Here is an 11,438-nt window from a genome sequence, read left to right as displayed (position 1 = left end):
GTGTTTTGGATAGTTTGTAGTTGTTTTGTTATGGTTGTAGGGCATGGGAGGTAGAGGATGTTACAGTAGTCAAGTAGGCCTAGTATTAAGGATTGAACTATGAGCTGGAATTGTGTTTTCTCGAAGAATTTCCGAACTCGTCTTAAGTTTCTCATGACTGAGAATGACTTTTGTATTGTTTTATTGATTCGTGGTTGCATGGTGCAGCATCTGTCGATAGTTATTCCTAGAAGTTTTAGGGTGGCTTGTATGGGGTAGTTGATTGCGTTGATTTCAATGTTGGTTATGGTTGGTATTTTGTTGTTTTCAAGGAGGATGAATTTAGTTTTATCTGGGTTCAATTTCAGTTTGTGATCTTTCATCCGGGTTGCTATTGATTTTAGAGTTTGGTATATTGTGTTTGTCATGGAGAGTTCTGGTTGATCGAAGGGTATGAGAATGGTAATGTCATCGGCATAGCTGTAGGAGGTTATGCCTTGTTTGTCCAGGTGAGAGCTGAGGGAGGCTGTATAGAGATTGAAGAGAGTCGGGGATAGAGGGGATCCTTGGGGAACTCCACAGGGGTTTGACCAAGGTTCAGATTTTTGTTTGTCTGATTTTACTCTATAGGTTCTTGATTTAAGGAATCCTTCAAACCATGTGTATACTTTATCTGTGATACCTATTGTATCTAGGATTTGTAGTAGTATGTTATGGTCCACCAAGTCGAATGCAGCGGTCAGGTCTAGTTGTATGAGCATCATTTTTTTTTCCTGTGCTGAGATGTTGTCTGGCTGTGTCCAAGAGAGATCCTAGTAGTGTTTCCGTGCTGAAGTTGTTTCTGAAGCCGGATTGTGTGGGATGTTATGGTTTTCTAGGTAATTGGAGAGGAGTTTGGCAACAAGTCCTTCTATTATTTTGACGTAGAGTGGAATAGAGGCAATGGGTCTGTAGTTGGCTGTTTAGTCAATCGGTCCTTTGGGGTCTTTGAGGATCGGGGTGATAATGATTTCGCTGAGATTGGTAGGGTAATGGCCGTTTATTAGTGAGGTTTGTATCCAGTTTAGAAGAAGAGCGCGGAATTTTGTGCTGGATATTTTTAGGAGATATGGTGGACAGTTGTTGAGGTCACAGGATGCATGGCTGTATTTTTTTGCAGTATTTGTTGAATTCAAGCCATTGTATGTTGGGGAATTGAGACCATATTCTATCTGCTGCAGTAGAATCTCTATCTGTGGGGAGAATTGTGAATTCGTTAGGATGGGTAGAGATGTCATTGAGGGTAGCTCTTGCATTAGTAATTTTATTTTGGAAGTGTTCTGCTAATAGAGTGGCTGAGGGGGGGTTAGTATTGTTAGTGGTCAGGTAGGGTTTGGTGTCAGTTAGGGTTTTTAGAATTTGGAATAGTTTTTTGGTGTCTTGGGTTTCAGTGCCTATTAGGTTGGTGTAGTGTGCTTTTCTCTTGTCCTTTAATTGTGATTTGTATTGTTTGTTGATTTTTTTCCAGGCAGATTTTGTATGATCCGAGTTCGATTTTCTCCATTTTCTCTCTAGTCATCTACATTGTCTTTTGAGTTGTAGCAGTTCGGAGTCAAACCATTTATCTGATCTCCTGCTGGTTCTGGTTTTGGTTTGCATTGGGGCTAAATCATCAAGGGAGTTGGAGCATAGTCTTTGCCAATGTAAGATGAAGTCCTTGGGGTTGTTTTCTAGAATAGTTTCATCTATTTTAGACCAGAATATGGAGGGTTCAAAGTGTTTGCGTGAGGTGTATGTTACTTTATTGAGTTTCGTTATAGTTTTTTTGTTTTTGGTCCAGTTGATGTTGAAAGTGTAGGTGTAGTGGTCTGATCAGATGGATCTGGACCATGTTCTGTTAGATGTATGAATTTCTGTTAAGGATGGTTGGAGGGTCATAAAGGTTGCAATATCAAGTTGGTGGCCTTTTTCATGAGTTGTATGTGGATTTAGCATTTGGAACAATAAGGCTTTGAGAAATGAGAGAAAGTTGTCTACTTGTTTGGATGATTGATCATCTAGGTGTAGATTTAGGTCTCCTAGGAGTAGGTTGTAGGATGCTATTAGTGAGTTTTGGTATATGAAGTAGAGAATGACACAGGGAAAAAAATCTGTCCCTGTCACCGCTCCATCCCCGGCCCACCATCCTCTGCACCGCTCTGTCACCGCCGTTCCCTTCACCGCCCCGTCACTGCCACTGCCATCCCATTCACCGCACCGTCACCATCCCCACAGTATCCATATAAGCCTTAGTACTGTAATATTTAGCTTATTCCTTTCTTATAAATCAAAGTTCCTGCTGCTGAACTAGAGAAAGAGATGTTCAGCTGGCAGGGCTTTGTTTATAAATTTTTATCAACACAACTAATATACTACTTTATCCTAAAGCAAAAAATAAATAAATAAATATATATTTTTTTTCTACCTTTGTTGTCTGGTTTCTGCTTTCCACATCTTCTCATTCAATTCCTTCCATTCACTGTGTGTCTTCTCTCTGCGTCTTCCATTTGCTGTTACTGTGCCTCTCCCTTCACCCCCCCCCAATTGGTCTAGCACCCATCTTCCCTCCGCTCCCCCATAGTCTGGCATCTGTCTTCTTCCCTTCAAGCATCTTCTCCCCACTCTGTCTTCCACATTTCCCTTCAGGGTCTGTTCCTCTCCACCCTCCTTCAATATCTGTTCTATTCCTTTCCACCACCACCCTTCCCTCCCTCCTTTACCATCTGTTCTTTTCTACCACCCTTCAGCTCCTCTCGCGTGGCCTATCTATCTACCTTCCTCCCTCTTATTTTCGTGGCACGTTACAATGTAATTTGTGCAAGCCACTGGAGCCTGCGAGCTCGGTCCCTGTCCCATCCCCACAAACCATCTCGCTTCTGTGCTCCTATTTTCCCCATTTCTAATATCTCCCCTATGTATCTGCCATTGCCCCCCCCCCTGTGTCCATATACCATCACCATGGCATGTCTCCTTTATGTCTCTGTCCCTATGCCCCATGCACATAATTTCCCCTCTTTCTGTTACCTTCCTGTGTCCAGATTTCCCCTATCTTCCTCTTCCATACTAGTGTGTCTCTTCTTTTGAACCCCATCTAGCTTCTTTACCTCTTTCTTCCCCCCTACTGCTTCCAGCTTCTGGCTCACCTGCCTGTCCTCCCCTTTCTTTCCTGCTATGGGGTTTTTCTTTCCCTCTTCATCCCCTTGGCCCAGAATCCTTTTCCCTTTCACTCCCTCCTTCCAGTGTGAGCTGGGAACACGCGCGATCCCCGCAGCCCCCACCCGCCTGCCCGATCAATCGTAGCGTTTAGCCAGCTCCCTCCCTTCACCTCACCTTAGTTTGCAGGCTTTCTTTTTCGGCAACCTGCATGCTTTCAAAGAGCTGCGCACGCGCGGCTGCTCAGTGTTCAGTCTTCTGCTCTGCTGCAACTTCCTGTTTCCGGTTGCATCAGAGCAGAAGATTGAACACTGAGCAGCTGCGTGTGCGGGTCGCCGAAAAAGAAAGCCTGCAAACTAAGGTGAGGTGAAGGGAGGGAGCTGGCTAAGATCAATTGGGCAGGTAGGGGCTGCGGGGACCGCGCGATCCTTGATGCCTCACTGCGGAGACAAGACCATTCACCACTCCACGGGGCGGTGAATGGCCTTGTCCCCGTCCCCGCAGCAGCTGCTATTTTTCTTTCCCCGTTTCGGCGGGTTACCCGCGGCTAAATGCAGCTAGCTGCGGGTAACCGCCACCGTGTCATTCTCTAATATGAAGTCTTCCACTTCAGTTCTTGCTAAAGACCAGTTTCACGGCGCTATGTAGCAGAGCATGCAGTTTAGTGTGTCTTGTAGTGTGGTGCTTGAGAGTTGGCAAGCTAATAGGTCCATGTACGGGTTAGATGTTTTCTCAATTGTATTAAGGGTTAGGTCTTGTTTGATTAAGATTGCTAGGCCTCCGCCTCTTTTTTTTCTCTGCAGACCACTGTAATTTTGTATCCTTGTGGGCAGACTTCAGTTATTCTGGGGTCTGAGTCGGAGGTTAGCCAAGTTTCTGTGAGGAAAAGACAGTCCAGGTTTTTGTGTGTTATCCAGGTTTTTATAAGCTCTGTTTTTGGACCTAGCGCTGTGATATTTAAGTAGGCGCATTTGAGTGTGGATATCTCTGTTTGATAGTTGTGAGTTGTGTTTGGGTATATAAGTGATTTGGGGTGTCGGTGTGGTTTAGTCTTAGTGTGTGTTGGTCTTCTTCCCCATGCTGTGGTAATGGAGTGTAGAGTGTTAGATTGTAGGTTTGAGTTTCTGTCACTTGATGTTCTCCTATTTTGGAAGAGAGATTTATTTATATCTGTAGCGGGTGTAGGGAGGAGGTTATTTGCTGCTGTCTTCCCGCTGGTTAAAAGAAGGATTAACAGTATGAAGTGCTGGGCTCGTGAGGTTAGCTTCATTTTGGTTTGTTGTTTGTTTTTTTTGTTGGTTGGTGGTTGGTGAAAGTTGGTGGAAGGGTCTTTGGTGGTTTGCTGCTGTTTTTCAGTTGGTTTTACTTTTGGTAGTGTTGTGGGGGTGGATCGCTTCTTGGTTGCTTCACAAAGGTGCTAAGAGCGTCTTCGACTACGCACCGTTAGGCACTGAATCTTTTATTGGTTCAGCGTAGTCCCGTCGGGTGAGGGTGAGGGGCGGAGTACGCTCCCACACCGGCAAGCCCCCCTGTCTTCTTCTGGGTCCAGCGATGTCGGCCAGTAAAGTAAATTAAATTAAAACAAACAAAACAAACAACAACAAAAAAATAAAACCCCAAAACAAACAAACAGAAAACGGGTGCTGGGAGACTCACTGAGCCTTCCAACTGGCTCAGTATAGTCCCTTCGGGTGGGGGAGGGGCGGAGTGCGCTCCCACGCCACAAGCCTCCCTGCTTGCTCCTGGGTCCAGCGATGTCGGCCAAAGTGAGTTCAATTAAAACAAAAAAGAAACAAACAAAAAACGGGTGTTCAAGTTCAAGTTCAGGTTTATTTTGATTAATCGCCTATATAAGACTTTCTAGGCGATGTACAATAAAATACAGATTATAAAAAACATAATATCATATTAATATTACAAAACATCCAAAACATCAGCACAAGTAATTATTAATTAATTAAATAAAGTAGAGAAGATTTCTCTTTACCTAAAAATTAACAAAACATAACAGGGAGGAAAGGAGGGAAGTGGTTACAATATTTCTCTTAATAGAGGGTAAGGACATATGGAAGGGAAAGACAATATAAAGGAGAAAAAAAAAAAAAAAAAAAAGGAAATTAATCGTTAAAAGCATCGTTAAATAAAAAAGTTTTCAACAATTTTTTAAAGGAAATAAGATCTTTTTCCTTTCTGATAAAAAGTGGCAGGGTGTTCCAGAGTTGGGGAGCTAGTACAGAGAACATATCATTTCTCCTTGTTCCAACAATTTTTAGTGAAGGGACCAATAATAAGTCTTGCTGGGAAGATCGAAGGAGTCGAGTTGTACAATAAGGGGTTATCATTCTAGATATGAATAATGGCGTATTGAACAATAGTACCTTGAAGACTAAGAAAGCTATTTTAAATGTTATCCGATGATTGATAGGTAGCCAGTGCGATTTGATAATGCTGGGAGATTTGATGGGTGCTGGGAGACTCACTGAGCCTTCCAACCCAAAGACTCACCTGGGAGACAAATTAGGGTGAACACATGGAGAGAGGGAAGATCCTCAAGTACCAATAAATGTATTTATTTTGTATTTACTATGGGGGAAGAGTGTGGCACAGTGGTTAAAGCTACAGCCTCAGCTCAAACCCACACTGCTCCTTGTGACCTTGAGTAAGTTACCTAATCTCCCCATTGCCCTAATTGGGACAGACAAGGAAAAATGCTTGAGGACCTGAATAAATTCATATAAACAATATAAAAAATTGAATAAATACTGTGAAAAGTTTCAGCCTCTGATAACCAGAGCTGGCATTGTGACATCATAATGCCTCATTCCACCAATGCCTAAGAGCCAACCTCATCAGTGATGTCACAATGGCTCACTTCTACAAGGGTCATTTCATAAATAATGCACACTATGTTGGTTTTTTATTACGTTGTTTTTTTTCAAGTATTTCTTTACAAGTAATTTCTTATGTAACTCTTATGACAACTCTTATGCTATGTCACAATAATTGTAAACCTCTTGAAAACCTTTATGTAATCCGCCTTCAACCGCAAGGTATTGGCGGAATAGAAATCACTAATGTAATGTAATGTACAATCCTTCAATATAGTCTCCCTGCTTTGCATTGACCAAGTCCCAACGTCCAGGAAGCTTCATTATTCCATCCAAGACACCGTTTTTGTTCAGTTGCCGAATGGCTCAGGTACCAGCGGAAAAAAGGTCTTCCAGAGATGCAAAATGATGTCCACGCATAGGTTGTTTCAACTTTGGAAAAAGGTTGAAGTTTGGTGGACTGTAGGGCACATGAGGTAACACCTCCCAGCTGTATTCGCGAAGTTTTTCAATGACGACATTCCCTAAGTGCGGGCGAGTATTGTCGTGAAGAAAGAGTGACCTAGCCAAGAGTCTTCCACTGCAGGTGATTGAGGCCAGCAGCGTGCCTGATTTTAAGGCCAAATGGGATCGGCACATGGGATCTATTCACAAGGCATAGGTAGGGGAGGGTCATTAGGGTGGGCAGACTAGATGGGCCGTGGCCCTTACCTGCCGTCTGTTTCTATGTTTCTATGAGGTCGGTTTTTGTGCATTTTTCTGTGCATTTTTTGCAAACCATCACGATAATACACTGCTGTGACACTTCTTCCACATGGAACTTTGTCTGTGATGATGATGCCTTCATAATCATAAGCAAAATCATTATTTGTTTGACTTTTGAGTGAGCTCGTCAAAATTTTTTTGGCCGTGGGGAAGATGGACAAATGCGTCTGGGAGGTGTTACCTCATGCTCCCTAAAGTCCAGATATAAGTCCACCAGACTTCGACCTTTTTCTAAAGTTGAAACAACAATGCGTAGACATCGTTTTGCATCTCTGGAGATCTTTTATCTGCCAGTACCCGAGCCATTGGGCAACTGAACAAAAACGTAAATTTGACCATGTGACCCCTTTGCTTTAGAGTCTTCATTGGCTCCTGGTTTATTTTAGAATTCAATTTAAATGTGCTTGTATTTCTTTTAAAATTCTACATGGTATCTTTAATCCTCTTATTCCTTTATTTTGGAATGTTTACCGATTCTCCTTTGCAAGAGGTATCCAACAATTTAAATTCTCCCTTCCTTCTGAAAAAAGGGATCAAAGAACTCAAGATCTTCAGTCAATCTTTGGTCTTTAAACTATCTCAGCTCTGGAATGATCTCCCCCTTTTTTTTAAGGAGTTCCAGTTCATTTCAATTTTTCCATAAATCTTTAAAAACTACTCTATTTGCCAAATATTTTGAAAATTAATTCTTTTGAAATGTTGCTATTATCTTCTATTTATCATTTGTAAATCATTTCCTGTTTATTTAATTGCTGTAAACCGAGTCGAGCCTTCTCAGAATGATGACTATGTATACAAAATTAAGCTTTAGTTTAGTTTAATAAAGAAAGGAGTTACAATAGTTGGATAGAATAATATTCAAACCAGCTAGCATACCAGCAAAACAAGAGACAAAACAGAAGGGTACAGAGAAAGGAAGATAATTCAGCTCTGTAGAAGGCAGAGCTTCCCGATGTCAGCACTGACATCGGAGGGAGGGAGGGCTTTGCTTAAGCCCTCCCTCCGACGTCAGTGCTGACATCGTGGAAGACTTCCGTTCCGATCGGCTGTGTGCTGCGACAGGGCAGGTAGGGAGAAGACGAGTCTCGCATCCAACCCCGCAGGAACCCAGCAACCCTCGGAGGCGTCCCCATGGGATCCCCGCGACCCTAGGGGGCGTCCTCATGGGATCCCTGTGACCCAAAGGGGGAACCCTCGGGATTCCCGTTGTCCCTGTTCCCGTGCAGCTCTCTACTGTAGAGCAAGCCTGGTCTTTATTCAAGGACACGGTGATCGAGGCGCAAAATCTGCATATCCCAAGATTCAGAAAAGGGTACAAAACACCCTTGTTTTACACAGTCTAACTGTCCTCCTAAACTCATTGATGCAATGTTTGTGACTGCCCTTATGCACATCTTGAAAAATTGGAAGTCCTCTTCATTACTAAACTATACCTTCTGGTGGAATTCTTTGAGCATGTATCATAAATTTGAATCATATGCTTATGAAAAGAAAAATATAATTCGACTTTCCAAAAATTTGATACAATGTAAATCACCCTGGAAATTCCTAGACTCATATGTTCAATCTATTTCATAGACACTCCTCTCTTCTTCTTCTTCCTCTTCCTCTTCTTTTTCTTTACCTTCATCTTTTTCCTCATTTTATTCTTTTTCTTTCTTCCTTCAATTTCTCTTTCCTCTTATCTTTTCTTTTATTATTTTTTCATGAACAGTCCTAGTACTTTAGATCTTTTAAAACGATTCAATTCTACATTGCTCAATGTAACTGAATATTTGTTATTCTAAATGTTTTGTTTTATATTTTGATACCATGTACTTGAACTGTTTCCTATATTTTTTCAAAAAACTCAATAAAAAATATTGAACTGAAAAAAAAAAAAAAAAAGGGTACAAAAAGAATCGAACAAAAGACCCGCCGTGGATAACCAAAGAAGTGAAGAAAGCGATAGGTGATAAGAAGAATTCATTCAGGAAATGGAAAAAAGGCAAAACTGAGGAGAACTGGAAAGAGCACAGGAAGTATCAAAAAGAATGTCACCGTGTGGTTAGAAAAGCCAAAAGAGAATATGAAGAAAGGCTAGTAAGGAAACATGAAATTTCAAACCGTTCTTCAGATATGTTAAAGGGAAGCAGCCGGCTAGGGAGGAGGTGGGACCGCTGGATGACGGAGACAGGAAGGGAGTGGTGAAGGAAGAGAAAGAAGTGGCGGAAGACTACAGATGTTCTTTTCATCAGTATTTACAAAAGAACATAAGAACATAAGCATTGCTCCCGCCGCGGCCCTCCAGGTCCATGACCTGAAAGTTTTCCCTACCTAACCTAAAATGTCCATACCCTATTCGCTCATACCGGAACCTGAGCAAATCTTCAAAGGAGACCAAACAGATAAATTAACATCCATGGAAGTAAGCCTTGAAGACATACATAGGCAGTTAGAAAAATTAAAAACCAACAAATCGCCGGGCCCGGACAGAATCCACCCTATGGTACTGAAAGAACTAAAGGAGGAAATAGCGGAACTACTACAGCAAGTTTGCAATCTATCCCTGAAAACAGGAGTGATCCCGGAGGATTGGAAGATAATTAATGTTACGCCCATCTTTAAAAAAAGGATCAAGAGGTGACTCGGGGAATTACAGACTGGTGAGTCTGACCTCAGTCCCGGGGAAAATAGCGGAAGCACTGATAAAAGACAGCATCGATGAGCATTTCGAAAGAAATAAACTTCTGATCACAAGCCAACATGGCTTCTGCAAGGGGAGATCGTACCTAACAAACTTACTGCACTTCTTCGAAGGAATTAACAAATGAATGGACAAAGGGGACCCCCATAGACATCGTATATTTAGTTTCCAAAAAGCCTTTGACAAGGTACCCCATGAACGCCTACTGAAGAACCATGGGGTGGAAGGAGACATACACAGATGGATCAGAAATTGGTTATCAGGTAGGAAGCAGAGGGTAGGAGTGAAGGGCCACTACTAGGACTGGAGGAGGGTCACGAGTGGTGTTCCGCAGGGGTCAGTGCTTGGACCACTGATATTCAATATATTTATAAATGATATAGAAACAGGGACGAAGTGCAAAATAATAAAATTTGCAGACGACACCAAACTATTTAGTGGTGCTCGGACTGAAGAGGACTGCAAAGAATTACAAAGGGACCTGAACGAGCTAGGGGAGTGGGCGACGAGATGGCAGATGAAGTTCAATGTAGAGAAATGTAAAGTATTGCATGAAGGAAGCAAAAATCCAAGGTACAGCTATATGATGGGAGGGATGTTATTGAGTGAGAGTACCCAAGAAAGGGACTTGGGGGTAATAGTGGATAAGACAATGAAGCCATCGGCACAATGCGCAGCAGCCGCAAAGAGAGCAAATAGAATGCTAGGTATAATCAAGAAGGGTATTACAACCAGAACGAAAGTAATTATCCTACCGTTGTATTAGATGATGGTGCGTCCGCATCTGGAATACTGCGTCCAATATTGGTCGCCATACCTTAAGAAGGATATGGCAATACTCGAGAGGGTTCAGAGGAGAGTGACATGTTTGATAAAAGGTATGGAAAACCTTTCATAGGCTGAGAGATTTGAGACACTGGGGCTCTTTTCCCTGGAGAAGAGGAGAATTAGAGGGGATATGATAGAGACTTACAAGATCATGAGGGCATAGAGAAAGTGGAGAGGGACAGATTCTTCAAACTTTTGAAAACTACAAGAACGAGAGGGCATTCGGCAAAGTTGAAAGGGGACAGATTCAAAACCAATGCTAGGAAGTTTTTCTTCACCCAACGGGTGGTGGATACCTGGAATGCGCTATCAGAGGGCGTGAAAGGACAGAGTACGGTATTAGGGTTCATGAAGGGATCGGACAATTTTCTGGAGGAAAAGAGGAAAGAGGGGTGAAACGAATGGGGTCCGTTTCTTGGTCCCGAAACCACCTTGCACACACTCTGTTGCCTTTCAGATATCTGGAGGCAGTCCTTTTAGGAAGGAAGGATACTCAGACTTGTCCCAAAGAGATTGCCTATTTATTATTAGTTTTACATCCAGTTTTATACCTTTTTACATGGGTCAGTGGTATCAGCAGATGACATGAGTACAAACCATATTTGGAACAGGGTACATAAACTACAAAAAAGTAACCAACACGAGGAAAAGGGGGGGTGAGCAGTATATGTGCTTCATTGTCTAAAATCTAAAGGTGCTGTCTTAGCAACAGTGTCTTATCTAAAGCTTCCCTTAACTCTCTCAACCAGAACACAGCTGTGGGGGGTCGAACCTCCATTGTCCCAAGCAGCTAGCTTTAAAACAAGATAAAATGACCTTATCTCAGAACATATCAGCAGAATCAAAACAAACTGTGTCTGTGTTTGTGTTTCCCAGCACAAACAGAGTTAGAAAACTTTACAAGATATAAGTGTGTCCCTTCAATCACCTCTTACATCATGAAAATGACATCATAAATGCACAGCATGAGCGTGGAGGGAGAGATATTCTAGATATGTCTCTTGAGGAGGGGGTTTAGGAGCTGTAATATGAGTAAAGCAACACAGGATCAGTCTAAAAACTACATAAGCGACGAGAATGCAGATAATAATAAAGATTATAACAATAAGAAGGTCTTTTATCTGTCCCTGCATCCAACTAAAATACTGATCCCAAGGATTAGATAAACCAGAATTACATTT

Source organism: Geotrypetes seraphini, chromosome 2 (assembly GCF_902459505.1).
Source record: "Geotrypetes seraphini chromosome 2, aGeoSer1.1, whole genome shotgun sequence".
Taxonomy (NCBI): Eukaryota; Metazoa; Chordata; class Amphibia; order Gymnophiona; family Dermophiidae; genus Geotrypetes; species Geotrypetes seraphini.
The sequence above is the reverse complement of the archived record's forward strand: the minus strand, read 5'-3'. Positions refer to the sequence as shown.